We start from the raw sequence: 22,470 nt of genomic DNA, 5'->3' as shown, positions 1-22,470 counted from the left end.
TCAGGGCGAAGCGTCGATGCGTGGTGGCCGTAAAACCCGACGTCCCGTCGGCCGACGTCGAAGATCCCTGGGTGTCCTCCGTGAAGTATACGCGAGCTACCACCAGCACCCTGGCCAGATTTCAAATTCCTGTCCCGAATGACTGCTGGAAAAGCAATGGCAAACGGCCCGGCATTTTAACCCGTGCCAAGAAACAGCTTCGGCAGCACCGACGCTCTGTACTGTAAGAAGTATGGTACATATCTCATGGTAGTTTGTCTTGCAATCTATACAGGAGAACAAGAAAACAGGGGCCATAAATAATCCATGGCCAAAGTAAAAAAAACAATAGTTTAGACTATATCTTGGCTATTTAGATATAGTCAATTTAGACCATCAAAACATCATGGTTATTTGTTTTGGGTCCAGTGAACCTTGGGTATGACCGAGCTAATTAATGAAGTTGGCAGAAGTCGTTTATTCGGGGCAAGTTTGAATAGGGAAAATACTTTGGACGTCGGAATTACCTCGTTTTCCCTCCGCTGCACTAAACTAATTGTCATAGCAGGCCTCAAAAGCTACAGTGTAGGCCAACACAACACAGAGAATATACGTTTGTCACTGTTGTAGTCTGGATGAAAATGTTGATTCTGGCTAGAAAGCCGAGAGGCCTCTTCAAGCAACGACACCTCCATCTGTCGGGATGAAGTGTTTGCTGGAATGTTGTAGCAGGAGGAAGTCTGACAAGGGGTCGAAGTGTTCTTGTTAGACTCCCAAAGCAGTAACACGGTGACGGGAGTGACTGGTACACTTTTAGGGCGGCAATTTATTGGCAGTCGCACCCTGAAACGATGCCAAGTCCATGAAGGTTGTTTCAGACAACGGTTCTCAAAGTATCAGAAATATTTTTCTTTGGAAAATCGTTTAACGGCCTTTAAAGTGAAATGTTGTGGTTTTGCGGGCCATTTTCTAGCTCACTATGGAACTTTTAATTTTGGACTATTGTCAATAACTTGTTGGGTAACAAGCCACCAGGGAAGGATGCAATTCCTCGGACCACCTTGTTCTCAGAAAGGTTCCTTTCAATGTGAGCTTTTTCAACTCGCGCAAAATAGATCTCGCTCAAGATGTGATTTTATTTTCTCATGGGATAAATAGCAATTGATTGTATGTAAAATATGTATGGCGCCTTGTTATGGGCAAAACTGACAAAGATGGAGCCTTGTTTGATGCTTGTGACCGAGCAAGCACTTTTCACGAGCGCGGCGCACAAAAAACCCCGACTTGCTGTTCAACTTCTGAATGATAACGAGATGAAACCATGGTGACCATTGGTATTTCCTTTGCCCTGTGCTTCTCCTAGTACCGCCACCTCCCACTCAACATTCTCAAAGCCATCTCAAAGTGTGTAATTCATGGAGCTTTTTCTGACAATCCCTTTTAGCTGTGTTCTCATTAAGTGCCAAAAGCTGCGTGCGGTTTGAGCCACTCGGATTCAGCTGCCAAGCAGCTTTCGATCATTGGCTGCACGGGCTGAGCCTGCATTACACAGGCAGGATAGTCTAGTTGTTAAAGGACAGGGAACAACACAGACGAGAAGACCGGAAACAAGAACAGCACTTGGAGGTCAGGAAACAGACAGGAAACAATCATAAATCGTAGACAACATGGAACAATCATATAACTGAGGGACAGGGGCAGACATGCAATAATCATAAATCTTAGACAACATGGAACAATCATAGAACTGATGTACAGGGGCAGACATGCAATAATCATAAATCTTAGACAACATGGAACAATCATAGAACTGATGGACAGGGGCAGACATGCAATAATCATAAATCTTAGACAATATGGAACAATCATAGAACTGATGGACAGGGGCAGACATGCAATAATCATAAATCTTAGACAACATGGAACAATCATAGAACTGAGGGACAGGGGCAGACATGCAATAATCATAAATCTTAGACAACATGGAACAATCATAGAACTGAGGGACAGGGGCAACAAACAACATACAACATGCATTTTAAAGGCCATTTTCCCTACTAGAGCGGGGGTTAGCCTTGCGGTCCCCATGACAATCTTCTCCATTTTGCCCTATTTTCTGCATCTCTCCTTGTTAACCCCCTTGCCCGCATTTCTTCTTCCACCATATTTAGCCAAGTCTTTCTCGGTCTTCCCCATCCTCTACTTCCTTCTACATTCATTTCCATCACTCTTCTCAACCAGTCACTTTCATCCTTCCTCAACACATGACCAAACCATCTCAACCTGTTCCTCTTCACAGCATCAATCACAGGCTCTATTCCCATTATCTTTCGCAATTCATCATTTGTCTTCCTCTCTCTCAACGATACTCCGCACATCCACCGAACCATTCGCATTTCCACCCTTTCCAACCTTCGTTGCTGCCCTACGTTCATTACCCATGTATCGCTCCCATAAATCATAACACTTCTCACACATGCAGCATACACCTTTCCCTTCAGCTTCAACGACACTCCTCTCCTCATCAGCACGCCACTCAGTTCCCGAAACTTCTTCCATGCACATCTCACTCTTGCAACCGTTGCCGAGTCTGATCCACCTTCTCCATTCAGCATGTCTCCGAGGTAGCAAAATGTTTTCACACCTTCCAGCTTCACGCCGTCTCCGAGATCCAACTCAACATTTCCTCCATTTGCAGGGACAGGGGCAGACATGAAATAATCATAAATCTTAGACAACAACAGTATGTAGCAAATGAGGGACAGGAGCAGATATGGAACAATCATAAATGTTAGACAACAGGGAACAAGCATGTAGTAACTGAGGGACAGGGGCAGACATGGAACAATCATAAATGTTAGACAACAGGGAACAAGCATGTAGTAACTGAGGGACAGGGGCAGATATGGAACAATCATAAATGTTAGACAACAGGGAACAAGCATGTAGTAACTGAGGGACAGGGGCAGATATGGAACAATCATAAATGTTAGACAACAGGGAACAAGCATGTAGTAACTGAGGGACAGGGGCAGATATGGAACAATCATAAATGTTAGACAACAGGGAACAAGCATGTAGTAACTGAGGGACAGGCGCAGATATGGAACAATCATAAATGTTAGACAACAGAGAACAAGCATGTAGTAACTGAGGGACAGGGGCAGACATGTAACAATCATAAATGTTCGACAACAGGGAACAAGTATGTAGCAACTGAGGGACAGGGGCAGACATGGAACAATCATAAATGTTAGACAACAGGGAACAAGTATGTAGCAACTGAGAGACAGGGTCAGACATGGAACAATCATAAACTAGCCGAAACCCGTGGAACATCCACGGAAGGGAGGATGCGGTGTATGGATAGAGTGTACCATTATGGATGGCATAGGGGATTTGCTTGTCCGAGTAAGAGTTAGGAAGAAAGATGAGAATGAAGAGTGCGTATATGAACAACGATCGCCGACACCGGCACAAATGCATGCTCTGGATTGTCCAATCAGCGGACAGCTTGCTTCGCCTTCGCCCAGCAGACGCCAATACGATGGCGTCGTAAGATGGCGTCGTATCGGCAGTTAATCGGATGCCTTTGGGCCCCAACGTCGGCTAATTCAGATTTTTCGAGTATGGCTGTACGTGATAAACAAAGAGCGCGGTTCGTAGATCGTAAATCCATTAGTGCCGTGGGCATCGGGTCACTGCGTGCGGCGTAAAAGGGATAACAAAGTCGAGTCCTTACGCTATTATTATATAGATTATTATTTAGATAGCTCTTAAAGGTCCACAGCCACGGAATCTCACTTAAAATGCATTTGATGTCATCTAAATGTCTTTTTATGGTGAATTCAAATATGGCATTGATTTTTTGTTATATTCACTCTGAAACATTAAAAATGAAAGAAAACTGAACCACTTGGGAACGCCCCTAAAAATTCTGCCCCATACCTCAAAGCCGATGACGTAATCCATGTGACGTCACCTCCAGAACGCAGCTCGCTCGCAAGCATGCTCTACGTGCATTTGCTTGATACAAAACAAACACTTATTTTAACTCCGATTTACATTCCGTTTCCACTTTTAGTGAGAAGTAGGGGTCTGTGCAACCATTCATAAACTTTATTTGGTGCAAATCGGATAATTTTTAGCCGAGTTACCTCAGACCGCGAGTTGTTATTTATATATTAATTCACACATAGTTGAGTACGTGCAGGCCGCTCCACGGAGCGACCTTGAGGGCTTGTTTTAACTCCGATTTACATTCCGTTTCCACTTTTAGTGAGAAGTAGGGGTCTGTGCAACCATTCATGAACTTTCTTTGGTGCAAATCGGATAATTTTTAGCCGAGTTACCTCAGACCGTGAGTTGTTATCTATCTATAATTCCACTAATCTCTGTGTGTGTGTGTGTGTGTGTGTGTGTGTGTGTGTGTGTGTGTGTGTGTGTGTGTGTGTGTGTATGTGTGTATGTCTGTGTGTGTGTTTGTTTGTCTGTGACCGCTGTTTCTCGACAACCACGGGTCCGATATACTTGCAACTTGCCAGGTATATTGCTGGGGACCCGAGGATGTGCCTTTTCAAGGTTTGAAATTAATCGGACAAGTAGTTACCGAGCTATGTCCAAAAAACGATTCAACCAATCAGAGAGCAGCGAGCTATCACGTGTGCCGAACGTGGCGAACAGACTCTGCCTCGGACGGCACATTTGAGAGCGTATTCATTTATTTCACGTTGGCAAACTATGTTGGCGTTAAACTATGTTTTAAAACTAATTAAAACTAATTTGCGATTCATCGTAACTGCGATTTGCGACCTTCCGGACAGTGAAGACTTCACTTCCGGCAGCCAATCACAGAACGCGTTGTTGCGAGCCGAGCCGAGCGCGTGCGCCATTACGGTTCGTAATTCGATTTCTTCCGGAGAAAATAATAATTTCTCGATTTCTTATGCGCATTATTTCTCCCAGAGCGAAGGGCGGAAGCGAAGAGCGTTGTTTTTTTTGTTTACGGGCGTACGGGCGTACGGGCGGGGTAGAGCGTACGGGTAGCGTTTTTTTTTTTTTTTGGCAAGGAACGGGCACCCACGTACGGGCATGCCCTAGTTTATATAATTCACACATAGTTGAATACGACCCGAGAATCGCAACGTCACTCCATTTAACTTTATTAAAATGACGATAAAGATGTTTCCTTATATATCCTAATTTAAAATGTTCAAGGGAATAAAAAGACTATTTGGGTCACACCACTCGACTGTCCAATCAGCGGACGGCTCGCATCGCCTTCGCCCAGCAGACGCCAATACGATGGCGTCGTAAGATGGCGTCGTATCGGCAGTTAATCGGATGCTTTTGGGCCCCAACGTCGGCTAATTCAGATTTTTCGAGTATGTCTGTACGTGATAAACAAAGAGCGCGGTTCGTAGATCGTAAATCCATTAGTGCCGTGGGCATCGGGTCACTGGGTGCGGCGTAAAAGGGATAATAAAGTCGAGTCCTTACGGTATTATTATATAGATGTTAGACAACAGAGAACAGGCATGTAGTAACTGAGGGACAGGGGCAGACATGGAACAATCAAAAATCTTAGACAACAGGGAACAAGCATGTAACGGAGGGACAAAGGCAGACATGTAAAAATCAAAGTTCTTAAAAAGGGAACAAGCATTTAGTAACTGAGGGACAGGGGCAGACATGGAACAATCAAAAATCTTAGACAACATGGAACAAGCATGTAGTAACTGAGGGACAGGGGCAGACATGGAACAATCATAAATGTTGGACAACAGAGAACAAGCATGTAAATTATGTTGGAGAGAAAGAGGTGGTGAGAGAGCGAGAGAGTAGGGAGTAAGCACAAAGTGAAGAGCCAGGGAAAGAGCACACACAGCATCAGGACCGGTAGCGTTGGTAATTATCCTCAGCTTAAGGAAGCACAAGTTGTTATCTCAGATATTTGCTCCAGTTTGATTTCCTTGTTACTCAATATCTCGTTCCCTGCACAGCAGGAGACGGGATTTTGCAATCACTCCTGTCTGTCTGTTTGTGTGTGTCTGTCTGTGTGTGTGTGTGTGTGTGTGTGTCTGTCTGTGTGTGTGTGTGTGTGTGTGTGTGTGTCTGTTTGTGGGTGTGTCTGTCTGTGTGTGTGTGTGTCTGTCTGTGTGTGGGTGTGTGTGGGTGTGGGTGTGTGCGTGTCTGTCTGTGTGTGGGTGTGTGCGTGTCTGTCTGTGTGTGGGTGGGTGTGTCTGTCTGTGTGTGGGTGTGTGTGTCTGCGTGTGTGTGGGTGTGTGCGTGTCTGTCTGTGTGTGTGTGTGCGTATGTGTGTGTCTGTCTGTCTGTCTGTGTGGGTGTGTGTGTCTGTCTGTGTGTCGGTGTGTCGGTCTATCTTTGTGTGGGTGTGGGTGTCTGTGTGTGTGTGTGTGTGTGTGTGTGTGTGTGTCTGTCTGTCTGTGTGTCTGTCTGTGTGTGTGTGTGTGTGTGTGTGTGTGTGTGTGTGTGTGTGTGTGTGTCTGTCCAGGCCGTAACTTTTTTTTACCATTTGACCGATTGTCATCAAATTTTTAACACAGCTCTATTATGATAATATGTGGAAGGTAAATTAATAATTTTGTCAAAAGGTCAAAGGTCAGCATCATATGAAATCGACAATTTCCATCCAATTGACCTGAAATTTTAAGAATTTGCATATTGGGTCACATAACTGGGTCACCAATCAGAAGCTAGAAGCTGATTTTTTTTAGGTCAAAGGTCAAATGTCAAGTTTGTGGAAAATCACCGATTTTCACATGATTTACCTGAAATTTTAAGAATTTGAATATTGGGTCACAGAACTGGTTCACCAATCAAAAGCTAGAAGCTGATTTTTTTTCGGTCAAATGTCAAGTTTGTGGAAAATCACCGATTTTCACATGATTTACCTGAAATTTTAAGAATTTGAATATTGGGTCACAGAACTGGTTCACCAATCAAAATCTAGAAGCAGATTTTTTAGGTCAAAGGTCAAATGTCAAGTTTGTGTAAAATCACCGAATTTCACATGATTTACCTGAATTTTAAGAATTTGTATATTGGGTCACAGAACTGGGTCACCAATCAGAAGCTAGAAGCTGATTTTATTTTAGATCAAAGGTCAAAGGTCAAGATTGTGTAAAATCACCGAATTTCACCTGAATTTTAAGAATTTGTATATTGGGTCACAGAACTAGGTCACCAATCAGAAGCCAGAAGCTGATTTTATTTTAGATCAAAGGTCAAAGGTCAAGTTTGTGTAAAATCACCGAATTTCACATGATTTACCTGAATTTTAAGAATTTGTGTATTGGGTCACAGAACTAGGTCACCAATCAGAAGCCAGAAGCTGATTTTATTTTAGATCAAAGGTCAAAGGTCAAGTTTGTGTAAAATCACCGAATTTCACCTGATTTACCTGAATTTTAAGAATTTGTATATTGGGTCACCAAACATGGTCACCAATCAGAAGCTAGAAGCTGATTTTATTTTAGATCAAAGGTCAAAGGTCAAGTTTGTGTAAAAATCACCGAATTTCTCATGATTTACCTGAATTTTAAGAATTTGTATATTGGGTCACAGAACTGGTTCACCAATCAAAAGCTAGAAGCTGATTTTTTAGGTCAAAGGTCAAATGTCGATTTTGTGGAAAATCACCGATTTTCACATGATTTACCTGAAATTTTAAGAATTTGAATATTGGGTCACAGAACTGGTTCACCAATCAAAAGCTAGAAGCTGATTTTTTAGGTCAAAGGTCAACTGTCGAGTTTGTGGAAAATCACCGATTTTCACATGATTTACCTGAAATTTTAAGAATTTGAATATTGGGTCACAGAACTGTTTCACCAATCAAAATCTAGAAGCTGTTTTTAGGTCAAAGGTCAAATGTCAAGTTTGTGGAAAATCACATATTTTCACATGATTTTCCTGAAATTGTAAGAATTTGTATATTGGGTCAAATAATTGGGTCACCAATCAAAAGCTAGAAGCTGATTTTATTTCAGATCAAAAGTTCAAAGGTCAGGTTTGTGTAAAATCACCGAATTTCACATGATTTACCTGAAATTTTAAAAATTTGAATATTGGGTCACAGAACTGGTTCACCAATCAAAAGCTAGAAGCTCATTTTTTAGGTTAAAGGTCAAATGTCGAGTTTGTGGAAAATCACCGATTTTCACATGATTTACCTGAAATTTTAAGAATTTGAATATTGGGTCACAGAACTGGTTCACCAATCAAAAGCTAGAAGCTGATTTTTTAGGTCAAAGGTCAAATGTCGAGTTTGTGGAAAATCACCGATTTTCACATGATTTACCTGAAATTTTAAGAATTTGAATATTGGGTCACAGAACTGTTTCACCAATCAAAATCTAGAAGCTGTTTTAGGTCAAAGGTCAAATGTCAAGTTTGTGGAAAATCACATATTTTCACATGATTTTCCTGAAATTGTAAGAATTTGTATATTGGGTCAAATAATTGGGTCACCAATCAAAAGCTAGAAGCTGATTTTATTTCAGATCAAAAGTTCAAAGGTCAGGTTTGTGTAAAATCACCGAATTTCACATGATTTACCTGAAATTTTAAGAATTTGCATATTGGGTCACATAACTGGGTCACCAATCAGAAGCTAGAAGCTGATTGTTTTTAGATCAAAGGTCAAAGGTCAAGTTTGTGTAAAATCACCGATTTTCACCCGATTTACCTGACATTTTTAGAATTTGTATATTGGGTCAAATAATTGGGTCACCAATCAAAAGCTAGAAGCTGATTGTTTTTAGATCTAAAGCTCAAAGGTCAAGACTGCTTAAAATCATCAATTTTCATTTTGTATTTTTTTGGTACTTTGATTTTACTTTGAGCTGTTTTCGTTACTTTGAGCATACGAAAGAATAAGGAGACGTCTGAATACAACGGACGCGGATGGGCTTTGCATTTTCAGATGCTGTCTCGTTAGTTTATTAATCATATGATCTGTGTTAATATGACGTGTGCCCAACATCACCACATGTACACCTCAGATAATTGATGGAAAGTTACAATGACTTGCACAAAACCTCTTCCTTATTTCATTAATTTGTGTGAAGCAAGTGCCCTTTGCAGGTTTGAATCATTCCTGGGGGTGCGACTGTGCCATTGATGCAGTGCCCTTTGCAGGTTTGAATCATTCTTGGGAGTGCGACTGTGCCACTGATGCAGTGCCCTTTGCAGGTTTGAATCATTCCTGTGGGTGCGACTGTGCCACTGATGCAGTGCCCTTTGCAGGTTTGAATCATTCCTGGGGGTGCGACTGTGCCATTGATGCAGTGCCCTTTGCAGGTTTGAATCATTCTTGGGAGTGCGACTGTGCCACTGATGCAGTGCCCTTTGCAGGTTTGAATCATTCCTGTGGGTGCGACTGTGCCACTGATGCAGTGCCCTTTGCAGGTTTGAATCATTCCTGGGGGTGCGACTGTGCCACTGATGCAGTGCCCTTTGCAGGTTTGAATCATTCCTGGGGGTGCGACTGTGCCATTGATGCAGTGCCCTTTGCAGGTTTGAATCATTCTTGGGAGTGCGACTGTGCCACTGATGCAGTGCCCTTTGCAGGTTTGAATCATTCCTGTGGGTGCGACTGTGCCACTGATGCAGTGCCCTTTGCAGGTTTGAATCATTCCTGGGGGTGCGACTGTGCCACTGATGCAGTGCCCTTTGCAGGTTTAAATCATTCTTGGGAGTGCGACTGTGCCATTGATGCAGTGCCCTTTGCAGGTTTGAATCATTCCTGTGGGTGCGACTGTGCCACTGATGCAGTGCCCTTTGCAGGTTTGAATCATTCCTGGGGGTGCGACTGTGCCATTGATGCAGTGCCCTTTGCAGGTTTGAATCATTCCTGGGGGTGCGACTGTGCCATTGATGCAGTGCCCTTTGCAGGTTTGAATCATTCTTGGGAGTGCGACTGTGCCACTGATGCAGTGCCCTTTGCAGGTTTGAATCTTTGCTGCGAGTGCGACTGTGCCACTAATGCATTGCCCTTTGCAGGTTTGAATCATTCCTGGGAGTGCGACTGTGCCACTGATGCAGTGCCCTTTGCAGGTTTGAATCATTCCTGGGAGTGCGACTGTGCCACTGATGCAGTGCCCTTTGCAGGTTTGAATCATTCCTGGGGGTGCGACTGTGCCACTGATGCAGTGCCCTTTGCAGGTTTGAATCATTCCTGGGGGGGCGACTGTGCCACTGATGCAGTGCCCTTTGCAGGTTTGAATCATTCCTGGGGGTGCGACTGTGCCATTGATGCAGTGCCCTTTGCAGGTTTGAATCATTCCTGTGGGTGCGACTGTGCCACTGATGCAGTGCCCTTTGCAGGTTTGAATCATTCCTGGGGGGGCGACTGTGCCACTGATGCAGTGCCCTTTGCAGGTTTGAATCATTCCTGGGGGTGCGACTGTGCCACTGATGCAGTGCCCTTTGCAGGTTTGAATCATTCCTGTGGGTGCGACTGTGCCACTGATGCAGTGCCCTTTGCAGGTTTGAATCATTCCTGGGGGTGCGACTGTGCCATTGATGCAGTGCCCTTTGCAGGTTTGAATCATTCCTGTGGGTGCGACTGTGCCACTGATGCAGTGCCCTTTGCAGGTTTGAATCATTCCTGGGGGGGCGACTGTGCCACTGATGCAGTGCCCTTTGCAGGTTTGAATCATTCCTGGGGGTGCGACTGTGCCATTGATGCAGTGCCCTTTGCAGGTTTGAATCATTCCTGTGGGTGCGACTGTGCCACTGATGCAGTGCCCTTTGCAGGTTTGAATCATTCTTGGGAGTGCGACTGTGCCACTGATGCAGTGCCCTTTGCAGGTTTGAATCTTTGCTGCGAGTGCGACTGTGCCACTAATGCATTGCCCTTTGCAGGTTTGAATCATTCCTGGGAGTGCGACTGTGCCACTGATGCAGTGCCCTTTGCAGGTTTGAATCATTCCTGGGAGTGCGACTGTGCCACTGATGCAGTGCCCTTTGCAGGTTTGAATCATTCCTGGGGGTGCGACTGTGCCACTGATGCAGTGCCCTTTGCAGGTTTGAATCATTCCTGGGGGGGCGACTGTGCCACTGATGCAGTGCCCTTTGCAGGTTTGAATCATTCCTGGGAGTGCGACTGTGCCACTGATGCAGTGCCCTTTGCAGGTTTGAATCTTTCCTATGGGTGCGTCTGTGCCACTGATGCAGTGCCCTTTGCAGGTTTGAATCATTCCTGGGGGTGCGACTGTGCCATTGATGCAGTGCCCTTTGCAGGTTTGAAACATTCCTGGGAGTGCGACTGTGCCACTGATGCAGTGCCCTTTGCAGGTTTGAATCTTTCCTGTGGGTGCGTCTGTGCCACTGATACAGTGCCCTTTGCAGGTTTGAATCATTCCTGGTGGTGCTTCTGTACCACTGATGCAGTGCCCTTGTCGGTTGATTTAGGAATTGCTAATTTGTCCAGGATACCCATGATAACATGCTTACTCTTGGTTAAAAGACACAATGGGGTGTTTTGCATCCGTTATTTAACATTAATAGACGAGACACCCAGCTTAACCTCCATCCAAAGGACGGAATTAGAGATGCAACGGAGACCGGGAATCAAATCCAAACAAGAAACATCAGATCACCTCCGCCAACTAAGGTGGACGACCGAGGTCATGATTATACTTCCCGATCCCCCCTCATGTTTGCCTGTGCGTCTCTCTGTGAGCACGATATCTCAAAAAGTTATGGACGGATTCGGACGAGGTGGACAGCTTGGTTTTGTGACGATGACAAATCGATTTGATTTTGGTGAAGATCTGAATCCCGATCCGCTTACTAGAATTTTAAAAATCATTAAGTCATTTCATATTTTTCCGTTACATAAGGTTGTAACACCTTATGACAAAACTTGGTGCATGAGTTGGTTCGGTGACAAAAACAACCGATTCGATTTTTATTTGTCGCATGACGAATGGTCCGAATCCAGATCCGACCTTTCACGATCAGTGGGATAAACTGTTCAGAAAGTAAAGTGTAAACTGTTCAGCCTGGCGGAGGTGTGCTCTCTACCGAGTGCCGTACTACTTGGTAAGTGCGATACCTTTTGGGAAGTGAGTGTGCTGCCTCTTGATAGGGAAATGCCTCAGCCTACCTCTCGGTATTTGCCTACCAGTCAGTAAGAAAATGCGCAGCATCGAGGGAAATAAGTACGCTGGTTAGAGGTAAATGCGCTTCCTCCAGGTAAGTGTGTGTGCTGCCTCTTGGTAAGTGTGTGTGCTGCCTCCAGGTAAGTGTGTGTGCTGCCTCTAGGTAAGTGTGTGTGCTGCCCCTAGGTAAGTGTGTGTGCTGCATCTAGGTAAGTGTGTGTGCTGCCTCTAGGTAAGTGTGTGTGCTGCCTCTAGGTAAGTGTGTGCTGCCTCTAGGTAAGTGTGTCTGCTGCCTCTTGGTAGGTGTGTGTGCTGCCTCCAGGTAGGTGTGTGTGCTGCCTCCAGGTAGGTGTGTGTGCTGCCTCCAGGTAGGTGTGTGTGCTGCCTCCAGGTAGGTGTGATGCATCGAGGTTACTGAGTACTTCTGCCTCCAGGTAGGTGTGATGCATCGAGGTTACTGAGCTACTTCTGCAACAACCTGTCAGACATAGCTGTTGCTCTTACGTGGATTATATTAGTCATTGCTCAAAGTGCATGTACATGGGTTACTTACTCATGACAATGTTGTCCTTGTACACAGTTGACTACTCAAAACAATGCTGTACATATACACAGATTACTCTCTCATAAGAATGTTGTACATGTACACAAAATAATCACTCATAAGAATGTTGTACACTTACACAGTTTACTCATTCAATACAATGTTGTACATGTACACAGGTTACTCACTCAGATCAATGTTGTACATGTACACAGGTTACTCACTCATATCAATGTTGTACATGCACACAGGTTACTCTCTCATATCAATGTTGTACATGTACACAGGTTACTCACTCATATCAATGTTGTACATGTACACAGGTTACTCTCTCAGATCAATGTTGTACATGTACACAGGTTACTCACTCATATCAATGTTATACATGTACACAGGTTACTCTCTCAGATCAATGTTGTACATGTACACAGGTTACTCACTCATATCAATGTTGTACATGTACACAGGTTACTCACTCATATCAATGTTGTACATGTACACAGGTTACTCACTCATATCAATGTTGTACATGTACACAGGTTACTCACTCATATCAATGTGGTACATGTACTTGTACACAGGTTACTCTCTCATATCAATGTTGTACATGTACACAGGTTACTCACTCATATCAATGTTGTACATATACACAGGTTACTCACTCATATCAATGTTGTACATTTCCACAGGTTACTCATATCAATGTTGTACATGTACACAGGTTACTCACTCATATCAATGTTGTACATGTACACAGGTTACTCACTCATATCAATGTTGTACATGTACACAGGTTACTCACTCATATCAATGTTGTACATGTACACAGGTTACTCACTCATATCAATGTTGTACATGTACACAGGTTACTCACTCATATCAATGTTGTACATGCACACAGGTTACTCACTCATATCAATGTTATACATGTACACAGGTTACTCACTCATATCAATGTTGTACATGTACACAGGTTACTCACTCATATCAATGTTGTACATGTACACAGGTTACTCACTCATATCAATGTTGTACATGTACACAGGTTTCTCACTCATATCATTGTTGTACATGTACACAGGTTACTCTCTCAGATCAATGTTGTACATGTACACAGGTTACTCACTCATATCAATGTTGTACATGTACATAGGTTACTCACTCATATCAATGTTGTACATGTACCCAGGTTACTCACTCATATCAATGTTGTACATGTACACAGGTTACTCACTCATATCAATGTTGTACATGTACACAGGTTACTCACTCATATCAATTTTGTACATATACACAGGTTACTCACTCATATAAATGTTGTACATGTACACAGGTTACTCACTCATATCAATGTTGTACATGTACACAGGTTACTCACTCATATCAATGTTGTACATGTACATAGGTTACTCACTCATATCAATGTTGTACATGTACATAGGTTACTCACTCATATCAATGTTGTACATGTACCCAGGTTACTCACTCATATCAATGTTGTACATGTACACAGGTTACTCACTCATATCAATGTTGTACATGTACACAGGTTACTCACTCATATCAATGTTGTACATATACACAGGTTACTCACTCATATCAATGTTGTACATGTACCCAGGTTACTCACTCATATAAATGTTGTACATGTACATAGGTTACTCACTCATATCAATGTTGTACATGTACACAGGTTACTCACTCATATCAATGTTGTACATGTACACAGGTTACTCACTCATATAAATGTTGTACATATACACAGGTTACTCACTCATATAAATGTTGTACATGTACACAGGTTACTCACTCATATCAATGTTGTACATGTACATAGGTTACTCACTCATATCAATGTTGTACATGTACCCAGGTTACTCACTCATATCAATGTTGTACATGTACACAGGTTACTCACTCATATCAATGTTGTACATGTACACAGGTTACTCACTCATATCAATGTTGTACATATACACAGGTTACTCACTCATATCAATGTTGTACATGTACCCAGGTTACTCACTCATATCAATGTTGTACATATACACAGGTTACTCACTCATATCAATGTTGTACATGTACACAGGTTACTCACTCATATCAATGTTGTACATATACACAGGTTACTCACTCATATCAATGTTGTACATGTACCCAGGTTACTCACTCATATCAATGCTTTTTCTGGTCTTTTTTGCTTTTTCTGGTCTTTATCAATGATCTCTCCGACTCTCTGGAAAATCCTCTGTATCTCTTTGCTGATGACTCCACTCTCTGCCGCTCCATTCCTCTTCCCTCAGATCGGCAGTCTGCAGCCTCCTCACTCTCTGAAGACCTGGACAAAATCACAGACTGGTCAAACATGTGGAACATGTCTTTCAATCCTGACAAATCTCACACTCTTACTATGTCTCTCCGAAAAGATCGACTGGACAACCCTCCCATCTACTTTCTCAACAATCCTCTCCAAGAAGTTCTGTCGCTCAAGCTTTTGGGTCTCACCATCTGCCATGATCTTTCTTGGGAAAACCACATTTCCAAGCTGGCCTCCAAAGCCAGTCGCCGACTGGGCATCCTCCGTCGTGCGAAGTTCTTCCTAGGCACACCTGAGCTCCTCACCACATACAAGGCTTTCATCCGCAGCTCAATGGAATACTGTTCTCCCCTATGGGCCGGTGCTCCTGCCTCACACCTGGCTCGGCTTCACGCTGTTGAATCCAAAGCTTTCAGAATCATTGGAATCTCCCGCGATGAAGCTATCTCTGAGGGCCTTTCACTCACTCACCGCAGGCAGGTAGGTGGTCTTTCTGTCCTCTACCGACTCCTCTCCGGCCTTGCTCCCCCAGCTCTCTCTGTGCTCTGTCCCCCAAATATTCCTACAGGTCGCACAAGATCTGCCAGCCACCCTCTGATGGTTAAACTGCCGAAATCTCGGCTCTCTGCTCACCTTCACTCTTTCATTCCTCTTTTCTCCCGCCTCTGGAACAAACTCCCACACTCACTTCAATCACACTCCTCCCTCCAGGTCTTCAAAACAGCTGTTCACCACCATCTCTTATCTTCCCCCATCCAAAACCTTGATCCTTTCTACCCCCACTAATTCACCCCAGATCCACCTTGTTTGAAATTCCAACTTCTTTCCTGGAAGTCTTGGCAGTGTCCATATGTTTTATACCTCTCCCACCCCCCCCCCTTCCCATGCCTTCCCCCCAAAGCCCTCTCCCTCCCACAGTTCTCTCGATGTCTCCATGTCTCTCGGTCCCTGCTCTCAAATGTTGTGTTTGTGTCCTTCCCCCTCTCTCCCCATCTTGTCTACCGCTCCCGATGTTATTTGTTTTGTGTGTCTGTTTGTCTTTCTGTGTGATTAATGTTCGCTCTTTCACGAGCCTCGATCTTGTATACAAAAAAAAAAAAAAAATGTTGTACATGTACCCAGGTTACTCACTCATATCAATGTTGTACATATACATAGGTTACTTACTCATATCAATGTTGTACATATACATAGGTTACTCACTCATATCAATGTTGTACATGTACACAAGTTACTCACTCATATCAATGTTGTACATGTACACAGGTTACTCACTCATATCAATGTTGTACATGTACTTGTACACAGGTTACTCACTCATATCAATGTTGTACATGTACACAGGTTACTCACTCATATCAATGTTGTACATATACATAGGTTACTCACTCATATCAATGTTGTACATGTACACAGGTTACTCACTCATATCAATGTTGTACATGTACACAGGTTACTCACTCATATCAATGTTGTACATGTACACAGGTTACTCACTCATATCAATGTTGTACATGTACACAGGTTACTCACTCATATCAATGTTGTACATGTACACAGGTTACTCACTCATATCAATGTTGTACATGTACACAGGTTACTCACTCATATCAATGTTGTACATATACACAGGTTACTCACTCATATCAATATTATACATGTACACAGGTTACTCACTCATATCAATGTTGTACATGTACACAGGTGACTCACTCATATCAATGTTGTACATGTACACAGGTTACTCACTCATATCAATGTTGTACATGTACACAGGTGATTCACTCATATCAATGTTATACATGTACACAGGTTACTCACTCATATCAATGTTGTACATGTACACAGGTGACTCACTCATATCAATGTTGTACATGTACACAGGTTACTCACTCATATCAATGTTGTACATATACACAGGTTACTCACTCATATCAATGTTGTACATGTACACAGGTTACTCACTCATATCAATGTTGTACATGTACACAGGTTACTCACTCATATCAATGTTGTACATGTACACAGGTTACTCACTCATATCAATGTTGTACATGTACACAGGTTACTCACTCATATCAATGTTGTACATGTACACAGGTTACTCACTCATATCAATGTTGTACATGTACACAGGTTACTCACTCATATCAATGTTGTACATGTACACAGGTTACTCACTCATATCAATGTTGTACATATACACAGGTTACTCACTCATATCAATGTTGTACATGTACACAGGTTACTCACTCATATCAATGTTGTACATGTACACAGGTTACTCACTCATATCAATGTTGTACATGTACACAGGTTACTCACTCATATCAATGTTGTACATGTACACAGGTGACTCACTCATATCAATGTTGTACGGTATCATTTCGATCGCTCATTTAATACTTTTTGTATCCATTTGAAATTTATTTTGCTCTTTTCGTCCGCAAAGGAAATGAGATTTTTTTTTCACACAAATATGTCTTTTGTACATGCATGGCACCAATTTATGTCAAAGTGTTTCATCCAAATTTCTCAAGATGTTTTTCTTATAATAATTATTTGATAGAAACCCAGGCACACCTGCTTGTGATTTGGCTTACCTCTGGCTTTGAGTAAAGCATGCTGTCATTATGTATTCCTTATGTTTTGTATTTACGTTTGAGTGCAGTGTTATGATGGGGGCTCTGTCTCATCCGATTTGACTATGTCTGACACTATAATAGCAGGAGGATAAATACCTTTGTATTTCTCATTGCTCTACAGTAGTTGGACTATTGGATATTGGGTTTGGAGTAGTTATATATGACGAGGTTTATCAATGTACGTACTTAGTTATAGGGCGCACTGGGATAAATCTTCAACATGCAAACTGATTTTGTTTGTCTAAGTTATCTTGTCCATCCATATCTTTTATAATGTCGGTGAAATTATTTGAAGAAGTGTATCGCATTGTTTACCTGTTGACTGGGAGATGAAAGGTGCTTCTATAGAATAGTTTATATCGCCCTTAACTCTGCACATCTCCATCACTTATTCTACCACAAGTCGTTCTTAATTCGTTATTACCTCCGACACCAAAGGTGGATGGGGGTTATGTTTTCACCCCTCTCTGTCCGTTTGTGAACAAAATATCTGAAAACGTTGTGGACGGATTCGGACGAAATTTGGCAGAGATGTAGCGAATGTGACAAGGTCGAAATGATTAGATTTTGGTGAAGATCCGGATTCGGATCCGGCTACTAGAAGTTTTAAAGTGATTCTTCACCATTGGGAGAAAGGGCCAAAAACGATACATAGCAGGATATCTCAAAAGGTTATGGACGGATTTGGACGAAACTTGGTGGAGATGTTGTGTGTGTGACCAGGAAGAATCGATTCAATTTTAGTGAAGATCTGAATATGGATTCGGATATGAGAATTATTTAATTTTCAAGTGATTCTTCACAATTGGGAGATACGGCCAAAAACGATACATAGCAGGATATCTGAAAAAGTTATGGATGGATTTGGACGACACTTGGTGGACCGGTTGTGTGTGTGACAAGGACGAATCGATTCAATATTAGTGAAGATCTGAATATGGATTCGGATATGAGAATTATTTAATTTTCAAGTGATTCTTCACAATTGGGAGATGCGGCCAAAAACGATACATAGCAGGATATCTCAAAAAGTTGTGGACGGATTTGGACGACACTTGGTGGACAGGTTGTGTATGTGACAAGGACGAATCGATTAAATTTTAGTGAAGATCTCAATATGGATTTGGATATGAGAATTATTTAATTTTCAAGTGATTCTTCACAATTGGGAGATGCGACCAAAACGATACATAGCAGGATATCTCAAAAGGTTGTGGACGGATTTGGACGACACTTGGTGGACAGGTTGTGTATGTGACAAGGAAGAATGGATTCAATTTTATTGAAGATCTGAATATGGATTCGGATATGAGAATTATTTAATTTTCAAGTGATTCTTCACAATTGGGATTATGCGGCCAAAAACGATACATAGCAGGATATCTCAAAAAGTTGTGGACGGATTTGGACGACACTTGGTGGATAGGATGTGTATGTGACAAGGAAGAATGGATTCAATTTTAGTGAAGATCTCAATATGGATTCGGATATGAGAATTATTTAATTTTCAAGTGATTCTTCACAATTGGGAGATGCGGCCAAAAACGATACATAGCGGGATATCTGAAAAAGTTGTTGACGGATTTGGACGACACTTGGTGGACACGTTGTGTATGTGACAAGGAAGAATGGATTCAATTTTAGTGAAGATCTGAATATGGATTCGGATATGAGAATTATTTAATTTTCAAGTGATTCTTCACAATTGGGAGATAGGGCCAAAAACGATACATAGCAGGATATCTGAAAAAGTTGTGGATGGATTTGGACGAAACCTTTTGGACAGGTTGTGTGTGTGACGAGGACGAATCGATTCAATTTCGGTGAAAATCCGGATCCGGATCCAGCTGGTACAATTTTTAAAGTCATTCTTCACCATTGAGTGATATGGCCAACCAGGTGGAGGTGTGTGCTCCCTACTGGGTGCCGTTCGAGTTCTTTGCTCTGTTATCGTTGGAATTTCAAAAATGAACTCGTGTTCCTGCAGTGATCTGAAAATGTTTGCGTCATTTATACATCCTCAAGTCGAACCCCTCGTGTTCCGTTAGTGCAGTATTAAGTATTCATCCAATATGAGTGATCATAAATGTGTTATGATCATAAGAATGTGATGTAATACTATATGTTTTTGCTTCGATGAGATATTTACATCCGCCACCGAAGATAGACAGCGGTTATATTTTCACCTTTGTCCGTCTGTCTGTGAGCAGAATATCTCAAAAATTTATGGACATATTCGGACGAAACTTGCTGGACATGTTGGGTTTGTGACAAGAACCAACTCATTTGATTTTGGTGAAGATCCGCATCCGGATACAATAATTTTTTGATTTCAAAAGTATTCTTCACTATTGAGAGATATCGCCAAAAACGATTTGTTGCACGATATATCAAAAAGTTATTGACGGATTATGACAAAACTTGCAGGTTGAGTTATGTAGGTGACAAGAACAAGCCGAATCTAGCTCCGGCCTATCAGGGGGATAATAAAAATGTAAGAGTGTGGTCCAGATGTAATCTGTTTTAAGGACATATTAGTCTCTTTGAGGACTTTCCTTGTTCCTTGGCTAAGCATCAACACCACAAACACACCAGGCAGGAACCACAACATGTAAAGCAGAAAGATGGCCATACACTGGTCATCATTTGTACAAGTCAACTTGTCCTGTCCTGTGAATGCAGCCGATGGTGTGGGAGTCAGGAGTCAAAAGGTTGCGCTCTTTCGGCCGGATGCTGCCACGAATTCAAGCTTTTATGGCGTTCCCAAGATGTATCTGCTATCAATCCATCGCCACCTTGAAAGCTCCTGGCACACAGGCCTTTGTGTCCAAACGGACGTGGGCTTCCCAACGGTCGGACCAAAGGCACAGCGGTGATTGTTCCGCAGCCAATGCAGTAAGAAGAGAAGAAACAATCGCACTTTGAACCGAGGATCCACACGTCGTCGCAATTCTCACGACTCTCTTACATTGGCTCGCTTCTTCTTATTCTTCCTCTCTGGATCTGCATCCTTCTGCACCGGTGGCATTGATCTGCATCCTTCTGCATTGGGGGCATTGATCAGCATCCTTCTGCATTGGGGGCATTGATCTGCATCCTTCTGCATTGGGGGCATTGATCTGCATCCTTCTGCATTGGGGGCATTGATCTGCATCCTTCTGCATTGGGGGCATTGATCTGCATCCTTCTGCATTGGGGGCATTGATCTGCATCCTTCTGCACCGGTGGCATTGATCTTTACATCATTCTGCACCGGTGGCATTGATCTGCATCCTTCTGCATTGGGGGCATTGATCTGCATCCTTCTGCATTGGGGGCATTGATCTGCATCCTTCTGCATTGGGGGCATTGATCTGCATCCTTCTGCATTGGGGGCATTGATCTGCATCCTTCTGGATTGGGGGCATTGATCTGCATCCTTCTGCATTGGGGGCATTGATCTTTGCATCCTTCTGCATTGGGGGCATTGATCTGCATCCTTCTGCATTTGGGGCATTGATCCTTACATCCTTCTGCATTGGGGGCATGGATCTTTACATCCTTCTGCATTGGGGACATGGACATTTACATCCTTCTGCATTGGGGACATGGACATTTACATCCTTCTGCATTGGGGACATGGATCTTTACATCCTTCTGCATTGGGGGCATGGATCTTTACATCCTTCTGCATTGGGGACATGGATCTTTACATCCTTCTGCATTGGAGACATGGATCTTTACATCCTTCTGCATTGGGGACATGGATCTACATCCTTCTGCATTGGGGGCATTGATCTGTATCCTTCTGCATTGGGGGCATGGATCTTTACATCCTTCTGCATTGGGGACATGGATCTTTACATCATTTTGCATTGGGGACATGGATCTTTACATCCTTCTGCCCCGGTGGCATGGATCTTTACATCCTTCTGCCCCAGTGGCATGGATCTTTACATCCTTCTGCATTGGGGGCATGGATCTTTACATCCTTTTGCATTGGGGGCATGGATCTTTTCATCCTTCTGCCCCAGTGGCATGGATCTTTACATCCTTCTGCCCCGGTGGCATGGATCTTTACATCCTTCTGCATTGGGGGCATGGATCTTTACATCGTTTTGCATTTGGGGGCATGGATCTTTACATCCTTCTGCCCCGGTGGCATGGATCTTTACATCCTTCTGCACTGGTGGCGGCTAATGCGCATTTCACAGCTTCGGTGTGGACCCTACACAGCAAGGTCACTGTACAGCCTATTAATGTGTTTGTGTGCCACTAACCTCGTGGCTCAAATTATTTGAAATAAACCCGCGGCCCTCCACTCGTCATGGCAAGTTCAACACGCCTCGCACAACCAACCCTTTGTCTTTTGCTTGCGAACGTAATTAGAGAACTTATGTCATATTCCACCAACATCAAGACCCTCCCACCCACAGCCATTGCGTAGAATTTTAATTTTTTGACCAAAACTGGTGATCAAATCCATCGGGAACTCAAGAGAACATGCAGTTTGGCTCAAGTGCATGTGAGGCTGTTGCCTGTACATATTCCTGGAGCCCAATATGTATCCAGGCAAACGTCTGCTTTGATTAAAACCGGTGGACTAACAAAGCTCTTCTGTGGTCTGATGGTTTCCATACATAGTATCAAACCCATTTTATAGATTGCTATTAATTCCTTGGCTTATCTCATATTGCACTCATTTTCTTTATTGTAGGGTTGCAAAGAAAATTCGCGAAAGAAAACGATGAAAGTAAATCTGGTTTTAATAGCTGCAAAAGAAAACGAATGTTCGGAATTTTACGCAAAGATCTTTCTCTTTCTCTCTCTTCTTTTTTTTTCTTTTTGTTTCCAAAGTTTTGCTTTTTTTCCCCG

The 22,470-nt window shown here is 42.8% G+C and overlaps 1 long non-coding RNA gene across 1 annotated transcript in view; it reads right to left on the bottom strand.

Annotated features, from left to right (window-relative positions):
• Window positions 1-1,337: 1,337 nt before the first annotated feature.
• LOC137433573 (uncharacterized) overlaps window positions 1,338-22,470 on the bottom strand; it is a 35,580-nt gene continuing 14,447 nt past the window's right edge. Inside the window, exon 3 of the long non-coding RNA XR_010985661.2 lies at window positions 1,338-2,665. This is a non-coding gene — a long non-coding RNA (uncharacterized LOC137433573). The remainder of the gene's footprint in view (window positions 2,666-22,470) is intronic.

Source organism: Myxine glutinosa, chromosome 10 (assembly GCF_964187855.1).
Source record: "Myxine glutinosa chromosome 10, kmMyxGlut1.1, whole genome shotgun sequence".
Lineage (NCBI taxonomy): Eukaryota > Metazoa > Chordata > Myxini > Myxiniformes > Myxinidae > Myxine > Myxine glutinosa.
This window is presented reverse-complemented; position numbering and strand designations above follow the sequence as displayed.